General features: G+C 44.7%; 1 protein-coding gene across 1 annotated transcript in view; it reads right to left on the bottom strand.

The window, feature by feature from the left end:
* The window catches only part of LOC126109589 (glutamate-gated chloride channel), a 519,836-nt gene extending 517,115 nt beyond the window's left edge, over positions 1-2,721 (bottom strand). Inside the window, exon 1 of the mRNA XM_049914624.1 lies at positions 2,634-2,721. The gene's annotated coding sequence lies outside the window, so the exon portion shown is untranslated. The remainder of the gene's footprint in view (positions 1-2,633) is intronic.
* Positions 2,722-21,377: the final 18,656 nt, after the last annotated feature.

The following is a 21,377-nucleotide window of genomic DNA, read 5'->3' as shown; positions in this document are numbered from 1 at the left end:
TCTAAATGTTAAAAAGTCTGTAATGAAGTAAAAACACAAATTTGTGAGCATTTTCAACGTATTTTTTCGTGGCATGAAAATGCATTACAGAATCACGAAGCAGCCATAAAAGAACTGCAAACTATTGTTCATGAAAATCATGAGACCTTGCAAGCTAAAATTGACTCAGTTGCATCTACCGATTCGGTTACGCAACTTGCAAAAAGTCAGGAAAACTTAAAGGACACAGTAGATACTCTGAAAATTGGTTCAGAAAGACACATGGAGGAAATTAGTTCATTATCAGAGAAAGTAGTTGAACTTTCGGATCAGCTAAATAATTTATCTACGAAAGTAGATGATAATCTGAATGACGCAAAACCGGTAGTCTTTAATGACACAGAAGAGTGCGAAAAAATTAGGAAATTCAAACAAAATCAGAATCAAATTAATACGCAACACCAAAGAGAAATCCGGGAAGTATAAGATCAGCTGACACAGGTAATACAATAATTACGTATTTCAGGGGACACTCGCGCTCCAACACTGGAAGAGGGACTTTGAAATACGGAACAGCCACAAAATAATAACACGGGGTACTTCGGAAATTATGAAAGAAATTGGCAAGGTGCACCGAATTTTGAGATGGAACCGCCGAAACGAAGTAACAATGACCGATATGCGACTCGCCGACATGATGATTTTGACTATAAGCTGTTTATTACTACACGTAAATTCAAAACATTTAAAAATTCCGGCAACGCCATTCATCCACAAGCGTGGCTCCATCAATTCTCTCATTGTTTTCCTCCCAACAGGTCATTAGAGCACAGATTAGAATTTATGTGTGGCTATTTAGAGAATGAACCAGCTGTAAGAATGCGATCGGTCATTCACGATTGTCACAGTGAAGGAGAATTTTACCACGCCTTCCTCTCAGCATATTGGTCTCAAGCTACACAAGACCGCGTAAAACATAGCATCATGATGATGAAACACTTTGAACAATCTGAATTTTCCAGCCTTGTGAAATACACTCCTGGAAATGGAAAAAAGAACACATTGACACCAGTGTGTCAGACCCACCATACTTGGACACTGCGAGAGGGCTGTACAAGCAATGATCACACGCACGGCACAGCGGACACACCAGGAACCGCGGTGTTGGCCGTCGAATGGCGCTAGCTGCGCAGCATTTGTGCACCGCCGCCGTCAGTGTCAGCCAGTTTGCCGTGGCATACGGAGCTCCATGGCAGTCTTTAACACTGGTAGCATGCCGCGACAGCGTGGACGTGAACCGTATGTGCAGTTGACGGACTTTGAGCGAGGGCGTATAGTGGGCATGCGGGAGGCCGGGTGGACGTACCGCCGAATTGCTCAACACGTGGGGCGTGAGGTCGCCACAGTACATCGATGGTGTCGCCAGTGGTCGGCGGAAGGTGCACGTGCCCGTCGACCTGGGACCGGACCGCAGCGACGCACGGATGCACGCCAAGACCGTAGGATCCTACGCAGTGCCGTAGGGGACCGCACCGCCACTTCCCAGCAAATTAGGGACACTGTTGCTCCTGGGGTATCGGCGAGGACCATTCGCAACCGTCTCCATGAAGCTGGGCTACGGTCCCGCACACCGTTAGGCCGTCTTCCGCTCACGCCCCAACATCGTGCAGCCCGCCTGCACTGGTGTCGCGACAGGCGTGAATGGAGGGACGAATGCAGACGTGTCGTCTTCAGCGATGAGAGTCGCTTCTGCCTTGGTGCCAATGATGGTCGTATGCGTGTTTGGCGCCGTGCAGGTGAGCGCCACAATCAGGACTGCATACGACCGAGGCACACAGGGCCAACACCCGGCATCATGGTGTGGGGAGCGATCTCCTACACTGGCCGTACACCACTGGTGATCGTCGAGGGGACACTGAATAGTGCACGGTACATCCTAACCGTCATCGAACCCATCGTTCTACCATTCCTAGACCGGCAAGGGAACTTGCTGTTCCAACAGGACAATGCACGTCCGCATGTATCCCGTGCCACCCAACGTGCTCTAGAAGGTGTAAGTCAACTACCCTGGCCAGCAAGATCTCCGGATCTGTCCCCCATTGAGCATGTTTGGGACTGGATGAAGCGTCGTCTCACGCGGTCTGCACGTCCAGCACGAACGCTGGTCCAACTGAGGCGCCAGGTGGAAATGGCATGGCAAGCCGTTCCACAGGACTACATCCAGCATCTCTACGATCGTCTCCATGGGAGAATAGCAGCCTGCATTGCTGCGAAAGGTGGATATACACTGTACTAGTGCCGACATTGTGCATGCTCTGTTGCCTGTGTCTATGTGCCTGTGGTTCTGTCAGTGTGATCATGTGATGTATCTGACCCCAGGAATGTGTCAATAAAGTTTCCCCTTCCTGGGACAATGAATTCACGGTGTTCTTACTTCAGTTTCCAGGAGTGTATTTTGAAGACATGTTGCACAAGAATCAGTACCTGTCAAACCCATACAGCGCCTCAGAACTCATCTGCATGTGCTTAATCAAATTACCTGAACGTTTACGACATATTATTTTGGCAGGACGTTGCAAAGACGACATTGAAGCTTTTCAGGGACCCTTACAAACTGTCCACCGTCTCGCATGCGCGTGCTGGCACTCACTCACCTTGGGCGGCCCCGGCTGTGGAGTGTGTGTGCAGCTAGCGGCCGCGGACGTGCGCGCACATGCTGCAGGCCCGCCTCACTGCTCTGCGACCCTGCAACACACAGGCGCCAACACGCCGTTCACCTCAACTCTCACTCTTATACCGTAACACCTAAAAACGTACGCCGAAATATTCTGCTTGTTGATCTTGTAGTTCGCACCATGTTCCGAAATTTTTGTACATAACCTGCACGCAATATTTTGCATTATTTTATTCAATAAGTTTTTATTTTCTAATTAAATACATAACTGCGTAAGATAAAGTGTTGGTGTTGTTCTTATACACCAGGGGTGCCCACGGCGAGGATTCAGAGCCACACGCTGCTTCGGTGTAGTGCGACTCTTGAAATAGAAGCATATAAATAAATAAATTGATTGGCGACTCCATGGAGTGCTCTGTGTACAACGACCATATACGTGGAATTAGAAGGCAGGTCAGCGTTGGCCGTAATATTGATGGTTTATTGATAGAAAAATCGATTTTCAATCATATAGTGATCATCTTCAGTGCTGTGGTGTAAAAAATTAACTCATAGGCACTGGTATCAAGTTATTATCAGTAACCTAAGCTAAGAAACGATCCTGCAACACACAGGTGCAAGAAACACAACGTTCACCTCAGCTCTCACACTTGTACCGTAACACCTAAAAACATTTCTTAGCTTTGGTTACTGATAATAACTTGATGCCAGTGCCTATGAGTTTAATTTGTACACCACAGCACTGAAGACGATCACTATGTGATCGAAAATCGATTTTGCTATCAATAAACCATCAATATTACGGCCAAGGCTGAACTTCCTTATAAATAAATAAAGCATAAAAATAATGAAATATTAGAAAGTAAAATGAAAGATACGTACTTACACTATGTGATCAAAAGTATCCGGACACCTGGCTGAAAATGACTTACAACTTCGTGGCGCCTTCTACCGGTAATGCTGGAATTCAGTATGGTGTTGGCCCACCCTTAGTCCTGATAACAGCTTCCACTCTCGCAGGCATACGTTCAATCAGATGGTGGAATGTTTCTTGGGGAATGGCAGCCGATTCTTCACGGAGTGCTGCACTGAGGAGAGATATCGAAGTCGGTCGGTAAGGCCTGGTACGATGGTTCAAATGGCTCTAAGCAGCTGACGCCGTCAGTAGCCGGCCGGAGTGGCCGAGCGGTTCTAGGCGCTGCAGTCTGGAACCGCGCGACCGCTACGGTCGCAGGTTCGAATCCTGCCACGGGCATGGATGTGTGTGATGTCCTTAGGTTAGTTAGGTTTAAGTAGTTCTAAGTTCTAGGGAACTGATGACGTCAGAAGTTAAGTCCCAATGTGCTAAGAGCCATTTTTTGACGTCATCAGTCCCCTAGACTTAGAACTACTTAAACCTAACTAACCTAAGGACATCACACACATCCATCCCGAGGAAGGATTCTAATCTGTGACTGTAGCAGCAGAGCGGTTCCGGACTGAAGCGTCTATAACCGCTCGGCCGCAGCGACCGGCCTGGCACGAAGTCGGCGTTCCAAAACATCCGATAGGTGTTCTATAGGATTCACTTCAGGACTCTGTGCAGGCCAGTCTATTACAGGGATGTTATTGTCGTGTAATCACTCCGCCACAGACCGTGCATTGTGAACAGGTGGTTGATCGTGTCGAAATTCACCGTACCCATACCCTGCCATCGGATCGCCACATTGTGTACCGTGATTCGTCACTCCACACAACTTTTTGCCACTATTAAATCGTCCAATGTTTACGCTCCTTACACAAAGCGGCGCGTCGTTTGGCATTTATCGGCGTGATGAGTGGCTTATGAGCAGCCGCTCGACCATGAAATCCAAGTTTTCTCATCTCCCGCCTGACTGTGATAGTACTTAAATGTTTAGACAACATAGTTGCGTGGAGACAACAGCGATTGGTTTACTTATAATCAATTATTCGAAATGACAGTCAAAATCGCATTATTTATTTCGTCGCCAACCAGTTTCAATCCGCGATGAGGTCACCTTAAAGGCAATTTACAGCATTTGGTCGCTCGCTCGAGTCGACACCCTGCCTTTGCACGGTTGGTCACTATCAATAATGCGATTGTGACTGTCATTTTGAATAATTGTGATAGTACTTGCAGTGGATCCTGATGCAGTTTGGCATTCCTGTATGTCGGTCTGGATAGATGTCTGCCTATTACACATTACGACCCTCTTCAACTGTCGGCGGTCTCTGTCAGTCAACAGACGAGGTCGGCCTGTACGCTTTTGTGCTATACGTGTTCCTTCACGTTTCCACGTCACTATCACATAGGAAACAGGGAAATTAGCCATGTTTTGGAGTGTGGAAATCTCGCGTACAGACGTATGACACAAGTGACACCCAATCTCTTGACCACGTTCGAAGTCCGTGAGTTCCGCGGAGCGCCCCACTCTGCTCTGTGCAAAGAAAAATTCGGAGTAGGTATTAAAATCCATGGAGAAGAATTAAAAAATTTGAGGTTCGCTGATGACATTGTAATTCTGTCAGACACAGCAAAGGACTTGGAAGAGCAGTTGAACGGAATGGATGGTGTCTTGAAGGGAGGATATAAGATGAACATCAACAAAAGCAAAACGAGGATAATGGAATGTAGTCGAATTAAGTCGGGTGATGTTGAAGGTATTAGATTAGGATATGAGACACTTAAAGTAGTAAAGGAGTTTTGCTATTTGGGGAGCAAAATAACTGATGATGGTCGAAGTAGAGAGGATATAAAATGTAGACTGGCAAAGGCCAAGAAAGTGTTTCTGAAGAAGAGAAATTTGTTAACATCGAGTATAGATTTAAGTGTCAGGAAGTCGTTTCTGAAAGTATTTGTATGGAGTGTAGCCATGTATGGAAGTGAAACCTGGACGGTAAATAGTTTGCACAAGAAGAGAATAGAAGCTTTCGAAATGTGGTGCTACAGAAGAATGCTGAAGATTAGATGGGTAGATCACATAATGTGGAAGTACTGAATAGGATTGGGGAGAAGAGAAGTTTGTGGCACAACTTGACCAGAAGAAGGGATCGGTTGATAGGACATGTTCTGAGGCATCAAGTGATCACCAATTTAGTATTGGAGGGCAGCGTGGAGGGTGAAAATCGTAGAGGGAGACCAAGAGATGAATACACTAAGCAGATTCAGAAGGATGTAGGTTGCAGTAGGTACTGGGAGATGAAGAAGCTTGCACAGGATAGAGTAGCATGGAGAGCTGCATCAAACCAGTCTCAGGACTGAAGACCACAACAACAACAACAACGATGTCTAATGACTACTTAGGTTGCTGATACCGAGTACCTGGCAATAGCTGGCAGCACAATGCACCTAATATGAAAAACATATGTTTTGGGGGGTGTCCGGATACTTTTGATCACACAGTGTATATCAAGCCACGTCCACGCAGGACGTGTGAGTCGCGCACGAGTGCGTCATTAAAAATGAAACACTAGAAGTTGCGACAAGTGTCGGGCACAAACGATCCATTTGCACTGACGTACCGACACTACGTGCACTTGTCCGCTGTTTCGCAGAGCGCCGGCTGTTACCGTCCACGAGCGCCGTGCCGAACCTCTTCCATTGCTTTGGCGCTGCGCGAGCAATTTGGACGCGGCTTAGTATAAAAGATACTCCTCGTTTCTCCAACTCGCTACTGTGCAACTAGTCCAGTCAGTTGATGTTGGAAACAGCCGTTTTCGTAAAAAATTGTGGAAGTTTTTATCTCAATGGTCCTTTTTTTTTATACTGAATCATAATTTTAAGTTTTCTGGTTTGTAGGAGGTCACCTTCACAACGACAAGCGTGAGAAATTTTTTTTGTCCTCTCTCTTAGTTTTCAGCTTATAGCAAGAAAACTATCCATTTTTCGAAGATCACTATTCTATACAAAATTAAAGTAGAGAAAATTTCCTACAAATTGCACTTCTGACGAGAGTATCGGCGCTAGAGCGCGCCGAAAAGAAGCGAATTTTTTGGCCCTTCTGTCAAAACATCAGAAACGCCCACTGCAACCACAACAACTCGAAAAGTATACACCTTATCAACTAAATCCCCTACACTAGTTGGTAGCACATTAAATTTCCTATAACAGACATATGTAACATTCACTTATCTCATACTGGGGAAGGGGGCAAAGCGAAAATAACGCCCTACATCCAAAGGACTCCTTCCACCTATGTATCACGGGCACTTTCCTTTCAGTGTATTACACATGAAACAGGTTCTTTTGAATGAACTGCTAGAAAAGGAAATTTGGTGAAAACATCAACAAATTATATGTGCAACATTGTAGGTACATGAAACCGAATAGAAAGATAAATGTAAAACCTGTCTGTAGTAATGTGCTCGTGTTACCAAATGAGTGAACCCTGATCCCAGGATTGGGTCACCACTTCGAGTAGGTTCTTCCTCTGGAGAAGAATGAAGGCATTTAGTGATAGAATATAGACATAAAAGGCAGATAAATTGTATAGTGGCTTATACATGTATGAAAAAATACCTGTACCGATGTCATGTGTGTAGCTAATTTACTTGTCTCCATTAGGCTGGTAATAGTCTAGCTAATGGGCACTAGAACAATGCAGTTCAGAACCTGTAAGATATTTCCTTCCAGCTTGTGTATAGCATATGAAGACATGCAGATCGAAGAGGTTGACAGTGTTAAATTTCTGGGATTACAACACGATAACAAATTCAGTTTGAAAGGGCATACCACAGAATTGATTAAGCGCCTAAACAAGTCTCTATTTGCAGTGAGAAAGATGTCAGATGTAGGTGATATAAATATAAAAAAATTGCGTACTTTGCTTACTTTCATTCTACTATTTCACATGGGATCACATTCTAGGGCAACTCATCAAACCCAGCAAAATATTTTAGGACTCATTTTCGTGATTTTCGATTTGCTCCCTTCCTTCTTACGAGAAAATTGAATGCTACAGAGGTCTGTTGTACTTTCACGTGGTGTACGGGTTTTAGTTGTGCATATTTCGACTTGTAGCAGGCGGGAGTGGGCGCTTCTTTTAAGCGCGTTCTAGATGCGATAGCGCTAATCAGAAGTTTAGACGTCAGTAGCGCATTTTGTACGAATTTTCTCTACTTTACGTATGTTAGGTAAATGAATTTTAGCCCTTCATTAATTTACAAAAAGCGATTAACTGGTATGAGTAGTCATGTGGCTGTCGTAATGGGTGTTTTTGTGTACCTTAGTCGATGGTATGATAATGAGCTTAAGCTCTAAACTAGTCATCAAGTAATAAACAAAATTAAAATTGCAATTTCAACGGTTCTCTGCAGTTTATTGCGTAATTTGGTTGCAAGCGCTGTTCGCCTCTGAACTCAACACAGTTACCGGCCGCAGAGTGATAACAGAGGGCGCACAGAAAGGCTTCCAGAGCGCCATCTGCTGGCCGATGACCCCTCAGCATATACAGCGTCATTGAGCGCAGTCCTTCAGGCTACTGCCCCTTTTGTCCCGGCGGTATATATACACGCCTAAGCCGTTATTTCGTACCAAAACTGTGCGTCCAGTTACAGGTTTCTCTCCTCACCGAATCCAGTTCAAGTAAATGCATTAATGAATAAATATGAGTTTAGTGCGATAGCTGTATTACGGAGGACTGTGGAAGTGAATTTGCATTTACATATCTACACAGACATACTGCAAGCCACCATACGGTGCGTGGCGGAGGGTACCTTGTACCACTACTAGTAATTTCCTTTCCTGTTTGTATCGCAAATAGAGCGAGGGGTAAACGACTGTGTACATGCCTCCGTATGAGCTCGAATCTTATCTTCGTGGTCGTTACGCGTAATGTATGTTGGCGGCAGTAGAATCGATCGGCAGTCAGCTTCAAATGCCGGTTCTCTAAATTTTCTCAAAAGTGTTTGTAGAAAATAGCGTCGCCTTCCCTCCACGGATTCCCATTTGAGTTCCCGACGCTTTTCCGCAATGCGTCTTGATCGAACCTACCGGTAACAGATCTAGCAGCTCGCTCCTGAATTCCTCCGAAGTGTTACTTTAATCCGGCACAGTAGCTTCCAAAAATGGTTCAAATGGCTCTGAGCACTATGGGACTTAACATATCAGGTCATCAGCCCCCTAGAACTTAGAACTACTTAAACCTAACTAACCTAAGGACATCACACACATCCATGGCCGAGGTAGGATTCGAACCTGCGACCGTAGCAGTCGCGGGGTTCCGGACTGAAGCGCCTAGAACGGCACGGCCACCGCGGCCGGCCACAGTTCTCACATGCTCGTTCCATTTCATATCGCTTTGCAGCGTTACGCCCAGCTATTTAAACAACTTGACTGTGTCAGGAAGGACACTTTTTGATGCGGCCCGCCACAAATTCCTTTCCTTTGCTAACGTCTTCATCTCAGAGTAGCACTTGCAACCTACGTCCTCAATTATTTGCTTGACGTATTCCAATCTCTGTCTTCCTCTACAGTTTTTGCCCTCTACAGCTGCCTCTAGTAGCATGGAAGTCATTCCCTCATGTCTTAGCAGATGTCCTATCATCCTGTCCCTTCTCCTTATCAGTGTTTTCCACTTATTTCTTCCCTCTCCGATTCTGCGTAGAACCTCCTCATTCTTTACCTTATCAGTCCAATTAATTTTCAACATTCGTCTATAGCACCACATCTCAAATGCTTCGATTCTCTTCTGTTCCAGTTTTCCCACAGTCCATGTTTCACTACCATACAATGCTGGACTCCAGACGTACATCCTCAGAAATTTCTTCCTCAAATTAAGGCCGGTATTTGATATTAGTAGACTTCTCTTGGCCAGAAATGCCCTTTTTGCCATAGCGAGTCTGCTTTTGATGTCCTCCTTGCTCCGTCCGTCATTGATTATTTTACTGCCTAGGTAGCAGAATTCCTTAACTTCATTGATTTCGTGACCATCAATCCTGATGTTAAGTTTCTCGCTATTCTCATTTCTACTACTCCTCATTACCTTCGTCTTTCTCCGATTTACTCTCAAACCATACTGTGTACTCATTAGACTGTTCATTCCGTTCAGCAGATCATTTAATTCTTCTTCACTTTCACTCGGGATAGCAATGTCATCAGCGTATCGTATCATTGATATCCTTTCACCTTGTATTTTAATTCCATTCCTGAACCTTTCTTTTATTTCCATCATTGCTTCCTCGATGTACAGATTGAAAAGTAGGGGCGAAAGGCTACAGCCTTGTCTTACACCCTTCTTAATACGAGCACTTCGTTCTTGATCGTCCAATCTTATTATTCCCTCTTGGCTGTTGTACGTATTGTATATGACCCGTCTCTCCCTATAGCTCACCCCTACTTTTTTCAGAATCTCGAACAGCTTGCACCATTTTATATTATCGAACGCTTTTTCCAGGTCGACAAATCCTATGAAAGTGTCTTGATTTTTCTTTAACCTTGCTTCCATTATTAGCCGTAACGTCAGAATTGCCTCTCTCGTCCCTTTACTTTTTGTAAAGCCAAACTGATCGTCACCTAGCGCATTCTCAATTTTCTTTTCCATTCTTCTGTATATTATTCTTGTAAGCAGATTCGACGCATGAGCTGTTAAGCTGATTGTGCGATAATTCTCGCACTTGTCAGCTCTTGCCGTCTTCGGAATTGTGTGGATGATGCTTTTCCGAAAGTCAGACGGTATATCGCCAGACTCATATATTCTACACACCAACGTGAATAGTCGTTTTGTTGCCACTTCCCCCAATGATTTTAGAAATTCTGATGGAATGTTATCTATCCCTTCTGCCTTATTTGACCGTAAGTCCTCCAAAGCTCTTTTAAATTCCGATTCTAATACTGGATCCCCTATCTCTTCTAAATCGACTCCTGTTTCTTCTTCTATCACATCAGACAAATCTTCACCCTCATAGAGGCTTTCAATATATTCTTTCCACCTATCTGCTCTCTCCTCTGCATTTAACAGTGGAATTCCCGTTGCACTCTTAATGTTACGGACACTAATTATACTGTAACCGAACATTACGAGTTTGTTCTTCCTACTCATCCGCATCAACTTATATGTTTTCAATTGACAGATAGCTGCCATTCATCACACCAACTAGAAATAGTCGGCTTGCGTCTTCCTACAGTCACTCGACTTCGATACTTTACCGTAGACCACAGCATCATTGGCGAACTACAGCAGATTGCTGCCCACCCTGTTCGCCAAATCATTTATGTACACAGAGAGCAACAGCGGTCCTGTCACACTTCCCTGGGTCACTCCTGACGGTACCCTTGCCTCTGATGAAGATTCGCCGTCGAACATACAGGGTTCTCTCACTTAAGAAGTCTTCGAGCCACTCACATATCTGTGAACTTATTCTATACGCTCGTACCTTCGTTAACAGCCAGGAATGGGGCTCCGTGTCAAATAATTTCCAGAAACCTGGAAATATGGAATCTGCCTGTCGCCCTCCACTCATAGTTCGGAGTATACCATTTGAGAAAAGGGCAAGCTGAGTTTCCCGCGAGCGATGCTTTCTAAAACTGCGCTCATTCGTGGACATGAGCTTCTCAGACTGAAGAAAGTTTGTTATATTCGAATGGGGAGGAATGTTAGGGTAGTCGCGCCGGCACCCGGTCTGCTTCTCTGGAACCGCTGGGCTTGCCAATCGCTTCAACGTGAACTGTGTCACCAGCGCTCACTCCGTTAGACGCTGCGGCAAAGGTTTGGAATTTAATCCAGGACATTGGTGCGAAGCCTGTTGATCGGGAACCGTACACGCGTCAAAAAATAATGGTTCAAATGGCTCTGAGCATTATGGGACTCAACTGCTGTGGTCATAAGTTCAAATGGTTCAAATGGCTCTGAGCACTATGGGACTTAACATCTATGGTCATCAGTCCCCTAGAACTTAGAACTACTTAAACCTAACCAACCTAAGGACAGCACACAACACCCAGCCATCACGAGGCAGAGAAAATCCCTGACCCCGCCGGGAATCGAACCCGGGAACCCGGGCGTGGGAAGCGAGAACGCTACCGCACGACCACGAGATACGGGCTTGGTCATAAGTCCCCTTAAACCTAACTAACCTAAGGACATCACACACATCCATGCCCGAGGCAGGCTTCGAACCTGCGACCGTAGCGGTCGTGCAGTTCCAGACTGTAGCGCCTTTAACCGCTCGGCAACTCCGGCCGGCCACGCGTCAAAGCTCCTTCCCTGTAAGGGCAAATACCAGCGAGGAACATTTGCCATTATGGGATTCGTACCGGCTGTCTCCGAATCGAAAGTCGCCGCAATAGTGTGTGTGTGAGTGAGTGAACTTGACTAGGAGGCAGTCAGGAACATTTTAGCCCGTAACAAAATTATGTGTGGGCGGATGATGCGAGTGTCATCCAAACAACTGTCAGGAACAGCTATAGCCTTATAACGAACTTCGGAGCAGCAGCAATGAGAAGGCGTCGGAAAAGCGAGACATTTCTTGTGATGTGTTTTTGCTGTCGTTTAGCGGGCTGCAAATTTCTGCTATTTTATTTTCCACACGAAACAAAAAGCATGTTCAGTTGTCGAGCCGCGAGATGATTAATGAACAGAGATGACTTTTCGGTGTCCAGCGTGGCAGCAGAAAAAATGTTTTCGTTCTAGAGCGATATCACCCAGTACGGATACACGTAAACACCATTTAACATCATTCTGTATGTATCAACTGAAAAATACTCTTGAATTCACATGACGTTTGTCACAGTAAGTGTGAAAAAGAATTCTGCGTGTGAGAGGAAAAGTTTTGCATTTTGCGTCCAACAAGTTACTCCGTTCGCCAAAGAGAGAGAGAGAGAGAGAGAGAGAAGGCGTAGCATTTTACCTTGTAGTAGTAGTAGTAGTAGTAGTAGTAGTAGTAGAAGTAGCAGTAGTGGTTTTGTCCATCCACACATCACTTTCATAAGGATATTGGACACGTCTTTGTATTAAAACATTTTAAGAACAACAAAAATAACGCATTTATACTTACTTGTTTGGTTTGAGAAGTTTGGGTGTAGGTAGTCGGCTGTGGTCTTATAGTAGGCATTTGCCTCAAATAATTTGGGGAAACAACGGAAAACCTAAAACATGATGGTCAGAAGGAGACTGGAGGCCCCAACCTCCCGCAAAAAATTCTACTTCATTCGCCTAATTCCTAGCGTACAATACTGTTTTACAAAGAAGTTACTTATTTAATAATGTAAAAGACTAGTGCTACGCTGTTCATTTATTTTCCAATGCCAATCACCGCACGTACTACACACAGTACACATACATTCCTTCATAACACTAGACATACTACATACAGAATCAGCTGATATCAGGATCATTTTGTGAACCGCAACTTTCTGTTTGCTAGCCTGAAAAAGTGAGTCAGCATCCCTCTGTCAACGAGTGAGGTGTTGAGCTCAGAAAGGGAATAAGGTGTCGATATTATACACTCCTGGAAATTGAAATAAGAACACCGTGAATTCATTGTCCCAGGAAGGGGAAACTTTATTGACACATTCCTGGGGTCAGATACATCACATGATCACACTGACAGAACCACAGGCACATAGACACAGGCAACAGAGCATGCACAATGTCGGCACTAGTACAGTGTATATCCACCTTTCGCAGCAATGCAGGCTGCTATTCTCCCATGGAGACGCTCGTAGAGATGCTGGATGTAGTCCTGTGGAACGGCTTGCCATGCCATTTCCACCTGGCGCCTCAGTTGGACCAGCGTTCGTGCTGGACGTGCAGACCGCGTGAGACGACGCTTCATCCAGTCCCAAACATGCTCAATGGGGGACAGATCCGGAGATCTTGCTGGCCAGGGTAGTTGACTTACACCTTCTAGAGCACGTTGGGTGGCACGGGATACATGCGGACGTGCATTGTCCTGTTGGAACAGCAAGTTCCCTTGCCGGTCTAGGAATGGTAGAACGATGGGTTCGATGACGGTTTGGATGTCATGGAGACGGTTGCGAATGGTCCTCGCCGATACCCCAGGAGCAACAGTGTCCCTAATTTGCTGGGAAGTGGCGGTGCGGTCCCCTACGGCACTGCGTAGGATCCTACGGTCTTGGCGTGCATCCGTGCGTCGCTGCGGTCCGGTCCCAGGTCGACGGGCACGTGCACCTTCCGCCGACCACTGGCGACAACATCGATGTACTGTGGAGACCTCACGCCCCATGTGTTGAGCAATTCGGCGGTACGTCCACCCGGCCTCCCGCATGCCCACTATACGCCCTCGCTCAAAGTCCGTCAACTGCACATACGGTTCACGTCCACGCTGTCGCGGATGCTACCAGTGTTAAAGACTGCGATGGAGCTCCGTATGCCACGGCAAACTGGCTGACACTGACGGCGGCGGTGCACAAATGCTGCGCAGCTAGCGCCATTCGACGGCCAACACCGCGGTTCCTGGTGTGTCCGCTGTGCAGTGCGTGTGATCATTGCTTTGTACAGCCCTCTCGCAGTGTCCGGAGCAAGTATGGTGGGTCTGACACACCGGTGTCAATGTGTTCTTTTTTCCATTTCCAGGAGTGTACATTACACAGATCTGGGAGTAGGTTTCTACAAACCCAAGAAAAGGAAAAAAAAAAACATAGCGTGATAGTGTTATGTTGTTCTGTTACCGTTGTTATTATTTATTTCTGTTGCATTTCTCACCAAACTCCTCCTTTGTATCATGTAAGTGATCTCTCTCTGCAGTGAGTGTATTCATCAACAGGTACTTTTTCTCTGAGTTTTTAAATAAGTTTGTTTTAGTAATCTCTGTAACCTCCTTGGACAGTTTACTGTACAGTTTCTTTCTTTGGTAGAAAATGTTGTTTTGACTTTTATGTTTATTATTTCTTCAGTTTAGGTCTTGTTACCTGATCGTGTACAGAGCTGTTTGTGCAGTAATTTTATCAATGTTATTTATATCAGTAGAACTTGGTAAATGTATCACATGGTGTAGTTTAAATCCCATGTTTCGAACAGATTTTTACACTGAGCTCGACTACCAAGTATATTTGGTAATTGTTTTATGGCCCTTTTTGTAGTTTGAAAACTGTGCTCATATTTTGAGCATTTGTTCCACAGAATTCCATAGCTAAAAACTGAATGTACATATGAAAAGTGCGCAGTGAACGGAAACTGGTTGTTACATACTGATGACAGGCTCTAAGGTCACAATGTGCTGATGGCCTTCCCCTTCATACCACTTGACTGACAATCTATACTCATTCCTAGGAATTTTGTGTTCGTTAAGCAATCTATAGTGCTACCACCTACATTTAATTTATCAGCGTCGTTTAGCATCTTCAAACTGAAATTCATGGCATTTGTTTTCTTTATGGTCGGCCGCTGTGGCAGAGCGGTTCTAGGCGCTTCAGTCAGGAACCACGCTGCTGCTGCCGTCGCAGGTTCGAATCCTGCCTCGGGCACGGATGTGTGTGATGTCCTTAGGTTAGTGAGGTTTAAGTAGTTCTGAGTTCTAGGGGACTGATGACCTCAGATGTTAAGTCCCATGGTGCTTAGAGCCATTTGAGCCATTTGTTTTCTTTATGTTCCATGTCATTTTAGTGCATATTGGCCAATTATAAACGTCCTTCAGGGTTTCATTTGCTTCATCTGCAAGAAGTTCTCTTTTTTTTGTCAGTGACCATAATGACGCTGTCATCAACAAAGGGAATTTTTGGCTCATGCCTAACACTATTGGGAAAGTCATTTATGTATATCAAGAACAGTATTGGCCCTTATGTGGTACACTGAGGAACTCCTAAATTAACGTAATTTGGTTGAGTAACTGTTTTACTAAATGTTGACACTTACGCTTTGGACTCTGTCTGCTAAGTATGGTCAGAAGTAGTTATTAGCTACGCCTCTTTATTCCTGATTCTTCCTGTTTTTTTAGTAGAATCAGCATCAAAAGTCTTAGAACGATTTAAAAGTAATGGACGAGGAATTATCGACATAAGTAGAAGTAATTTTAGGCGTACCTCAGAGAAGTGTATTGAGATGATTGTCGTTCGTGTTTTATGTTAATGACCGGGTAGACAATATTATTAGTAGCCGTAGACTTTTCGCAGCTGACGCAGTTTTCTGTAGCGGAGTGTTGGCTGAAATAAAGTTGTACAAATATACAGTCAGAGCTAAATAAGACATCAAAATGATGCAAAAATTGGCAACTTGTTTTAAAGGTATTGATATGTAAATCTGTGCACTTCATAAAACACAGAATAATTGAAACCTATGGTTGCCGTATCACTGAGGAACATCTGATTTCAGTCAGCTTCTACAAGTATATGGAGCAACAAGTTGTAGGGATGTGAAATGGAATACCCTTCGTCCCATTTTCTGGTAATGTTTCTTTCTTTCGTTTCAGATGCATCAGTACAAGAAACAAATGTTGCAGAATACATAGCAAGCTACATTAACGAAGCGTGTCGAGGTAAAGGTGCAACATGGATGACCAAAAGCAGGGAACCTCAACAACAAATGCAGCTTTCTTGAAGTAGGTGTTCCTCGGTACAGGAGGCGGGTAGGAGCCACCGGCTGTGCTAGCAGATTTTTAACCACGTTCACATCACGCTAGCCTGAGGGACTCCCCAGACTAGCGTCAGACTAGGGCGAGGGCTGTAGGTCTGCTCGGATCATCCTGAATTAGTTTTCCCGAGATTTGTGGAAGGACAATACGAACACGAGATTGAGTGAAACGGAAATATCAAAATTTAGTGTCGCATTGTGAGACGTTATTTCGGAGTGGAAACGATGAAAACCATCGAGAAGTTAGGGAAAAAATTCCTGCCTTACTCATGGCTGGTTTATGTAAACAGTACAAAACCGCTCGACAGAAAACCATAAAATGTCTCACCAAGAAAATAAAATTAATGTTGGGGGAGCTTTCTCCTAACAGTCTATGTGCTCTTTTGTGGGGCATCCATACACATCGTACGAAGATTAGGATGACGAAATTATTGCTTTTCTTCACGATGTTTTTCCTGTGATCTTCAGTTACAAGACTGGTTTGACACAGCTCTCTATGCTGTTGTATCCCGTGCAAGCCTCTTCATCTCTAACTGGTGTAGCCTGTATCCATCTAAACTTGCCTCCTGTATTATAGCCTACGTCTCCCTCTACGACTATATCCCCTTCCTGCCATAATCACACTGACAATTCCTTGACGCCTCTGGATGTGCTGTGTCAACCGATTTTTTTTTTCCCTTAGTCAAGCTATTCTTCCCCACAGCGTGAATGAACGTAACAGAAAATGCTGTGCACTGTACGTAGCCAGCATGACGTGCTCTGTGTCACAGATTGCAGAACAAACAGCGAAGTGCAAATACGGGCGTTAGTAGTTCACCGGTCCGAATACGAATGAGGTGGGAGCACGGCATTCCGTAGTGACCCACGACCGTTCAACAGCCGCCCTCACATGGCACGTGACAAGACAAGTTTCGTGACATCACAGATCGGAATTCCACGTTTCGGGACATTTCCGAGCGTAAAAAGCAGGATCAGGAGCGTCAGTTTTCGCCCCGTGGAGAGGAACGTGGTCAGTGAGATGAAAGAGAGCCGCCTACACCAGTAGCAGAACTTCGAAGACGCCGTATTCAATTTTGTCGATTGCAGACGAAAGCCGTATTTGGTGGTTTTTGTATTGCAACTTACATGTTAGTATCTTGTTTCAAAGAAACAGCACACTGAGAAGCTTTCGAAAACGCGACGTCATTGGTACGTTTAAGTGTAATACAATGACAGGAGACGACATATCACTTGTTACAGCCCGCATCTCGTGGTCGTGCGGTAGCGTTCTCGCTTCCCACGTCCGGGTTCCCGGGTTCGATTCCCGGCGGGGTCAGGGATTTTCTCTGCCTCGTGATGGCTGGGTGTTGTGTGCTCTCCTTAGGTTAGTTAGGTTTAAGTAGTTCTAAGTTCTAGGGGACTTATGACCACAGCAGTTGAGTCCCATAGTGCTCAGAACCATTTGAACTTGTTACAGGCTATTTGTGTTTGGTGTTTTTTGTGTTGTAATTACTATGACATGACAATATGTAGTTTTAAGGCATGGGCGCGTCGAAGATATATAAAAAAAAGCATCGTTTTGGTGCTATTTGTTATAACTAAAGTCAGATAAACGTGTATCAGTGGTTAAAGCCTTCAGAACATGGTATAATGAAAGACGTAACTCAAATAACATCTCTTGACTGTAGTCAATGACATTCGCCAAAGAGCCGTGAAACTGAGATGTTATTTTATTTTATTTTCGCTACCAGTTTCGGCAATTCGTTATGCCATCTTCCAGGTCCCATATTCACCTCTAAAAAATAATCGATAATGGCATACTGGTTCCATATGTCTCTGGATATTGTGAATTCGTAATTCAATTGTTTTCTTAGAAGACTTGAATCGCGGTCATCCAGAAATCTATGGACAGAGTATGCTAAAATCGATTATTTCTGAAAGGTGCATATGGGATCTGAAGATGGCGTAGTGAATTGCCGAAATTCGTAGCAAAAATAAATAAAATAACATTTCAATTGCAAGGCCGTTGGTCGAATTTCATGGTTAAATAAATTAAGTGTAAAATGTTACTAGTTTTCGTACTGCTTACCCGAAATATCTTTTTTATCCCCTTCATATTTTCTGAAAGTTTCTGTAAGTTTCCTTTAAAGACTCGAACTGTCATATACAGAATTTTCTTGTTATAGACGATCCTCCGTCCCACCTTACTTAAGTTGTCGAGTTGTGTCTTTGCGTCTTCTTCTGTCTCACTTATTGTTGCTATGTCATCTGCAAAAGCTAGGCAGTCCACTTGAGCCCTGTTGTCCTTTTTGTTCCCCACATGGGTCTTGGGCATTCCCATTTCCTCGTTTATTGCTCTCCACTGCCTGATCAGTTCGTCCATACTGCAGGCTGGGAAACACCGGAAGGCAATGTGCAAATGATGGACAAATTTAAATACCTGCGAGAATCTATAACAGGAAGGAACAGGAGCAAGGAGGGAATAACAGAGAGGATAAAGAAGATGGGGACAGCCTTCTGCATGACGAGAGAGATATATACAATAAAAAGAATATATCCACAGAGGCAAAAATCACTACACGGCAACAGTGACGAATGTAGTATTATATGCTGCTGAGAGCATGACATTAGGAAGAAATGGGGCAGAGCAACTAGAGAAAGAAGAGAGGAAAATACTGAGAAAAATACTAGTTCCCAAAAGAGGTGGAGAGAGGTGGATGCGAAGACCTAGGGAGGAATTGTACCGGAACATGAGAACTATATCCGGGGAAATCAGACTCAAAAGGGCAAGGTTTGCTGGACATGTAGTTAGGATGCGTATGGACAGAATGACGAAGAGAGTGGGGGAAACAACAGGGAGGATAAGGGGAAAGAGAGGAACCAAGTGGGTTGTTGATCTTCGAAGGACTGGTTGGAATTGGGGATCAAGGTCGAAGGAAAGGAAAATTGGAGGAACAAATATACACCGACCATTATGTCGGAGATCAACGACAGAGAAGAATACAGGAAAAGATTAGAGTGTCACCAGTGGAGCCGACAGGAGAAACGGAAACTGAAGACCTTGGAAGAAGAGCGGGAGAGAATAAGAGAAAGAATGAAGCGGTTCTGGGAGAAGAAGAGGAAAATGCAGTCCACGAAGGGGCTACCCGTGGCCCTACAGAGGCCGTAACGCAAGAAGAAGAAGAAGAAGGGCAATTTTTTTCACCGTGTACAAACTCTAGGGATCGATTTATGAGAGGATACGGAACAAAAAATTTCTAATGAACACATGTCCACGCAAGAGATCATTTATTCAGTCATACATTGTTGCAGAGACGGTGGTCTAATACCATGTGTGCGCATGGTTTCCTCCTAGAGGGTGGTACTGATCCTCATACGTCATGTCCTAGCCCCCTCTCCTGCCATAGTCATTGCTAATGTTGTATCCAACTCACTTCTCTTGCTTACTCACCTCATAGTGGATGTGGTACAGCATTGTACACAATGGTTCCGTATTCTAATCGAGAACTTTAAGACATGGTGTTTCCTTACCGAAAGGCAAATGGCAACGGGCGGCGGGCAGCAAGGTTGTATCAGAAGACCTATCTCTCCCGACAAAAACCACAGCATTCAATGTTTGCAACAGTGTTTCGCCGTTCGTCCGAGACAGGGTCGTTTCGGGAAGTAGGAAATCATGAAGGACGTGCCAGAAATGTTTGGAAACCAGACTTGGAGGAAAACGTGGAAGGCGACCGCCATGTGAGTACCAGGTAGTCGGTCTGGTAGTACAGGGTCAGCCAGACGACCGTGTGGAACCTTCTCCATGACAACTGTTACTACCCTTATCAGTTTCAGGGTTTTCAGGGCTTACTTGTGACAGACTTTCCACATGGGAAGATGTTTTGTCACTGGTTTCTTCGCCAGGCAACCACGATTCCGGGATTTGTGTCATCCGTCCTATTCGCGGATGAGGCCACCTTTTGGCGGAGTCAAACTTTCATAACAGTCATCTGTGGGGATAGTACGCAGAACCCTCATGGTATGGTGACAGCGAATCATCAGCATCGGTGCAGCCAGAATGTGTGGGCCCTGCTGGAAGAAGGGCCATTGATGATTGGAAGGGTTACGTGGCTGCTCCATGATGGTGCTCCAGCCCACTTCGCCGTTACCGTCCGGAAGCATCTCAGTCGTGTCTTCCCTGGTCGATGGATCGGACGAGGGAGTCCAGTTGCATGGCTTGCTCATTCACCGGATCTCAACCCGTGCAGTCATGGGGCCATCTCAAAAGTACCGTGTGTGCAGAATCCATTCCAGAGGTGGAGACAACGGAACAGCGTATTCATGCAGCTTTTGAAACTGTTCGGATGCAGCCTGGTGGATGTGAACGTGTGAGAAAGAACATGCTACGGCGCGTACTCGCATGCGTTGAGGCACATGGAAACTATTTTCAACACATTCTGTATCTGTGGCTGCATGGTACAGCGCGTAACGGTGTATGATTGAATAAATGGTCTCTAGCATGGAAATCGTGAATTTCCGGACATAAGTTCATTTGACCTTTAGGTTCTGTATCCTCTCATCGAGTTCGTACACGCTGGAAAAAAATCACCCTGTATATAACATCTTCAAATGTTTGACTGATTTACGAACGTTTAAAATAAGTTTGTCACAAATCGCTGCGTACTCTCATTATGAAATATTGCATCGATATAATCTGGGTAACTTTCCCTCCGTTTTAATCAAAAGCTAGTGTTTCACACATCTCAATCTTTACGACTTCATATCTACTTAACTATATGTTTCTTACTGTGGTATAATTTTTCCAGTACATTCAGTGGTATATGTGGATACTGTCTGTAAAAAGTGTTGCGAATAGTGGTTGCAGTAAATGAGTAATAAATTGAAACGTTGTACCTGGCGCTGAAGTTTTGGTGGATGAACAGCGAGCGATGCTTTTATCATTTGTTGCGAGTGTGTGTGTGTGTTAGTGTAAGGGGAGGGGCGGAGTGGAGGCTCAGCAAGACGAAGTGTCGTAAAGGTTTGAAATGTGTGAAGTTTGTTGAAAGTCGCTATGTGCCCCCATTCTCAAATAGTGAAAGAATATGATCTGGGTAGTTTGCGCGCTGTGACTCACTCTGCTTCAGGACACATACGAGATGTGATCAAAAAGTGTCGGGAATGTTTTAATTTCGCGGGTATTATACATACGAGTTTCAAAACTTCTTTTTTATCTTGTTGGT

The sequence above is a fragment of the Schistocerca cancellata genome, chromosome 12 (assembly GCF_023864275.1).
Source record: "Schistocerca cancellata isolate TAMUIC-IGC-003103 chromosome 12, iqSchCanc2.1, whole genome shotgun sequence".
NCBI classification, from domain to species: domain Eukaryota; kingdom Metazoa; phylum Arthropoda; class Insecta; order Orthoptera; family Acrididae; genus Schistocerca; species Schistocerca cancellata.
Note: the sequence above shows the minus strand (reverse complement) of the source record. Positions and strands in the feature narration are given on the sequence as shown.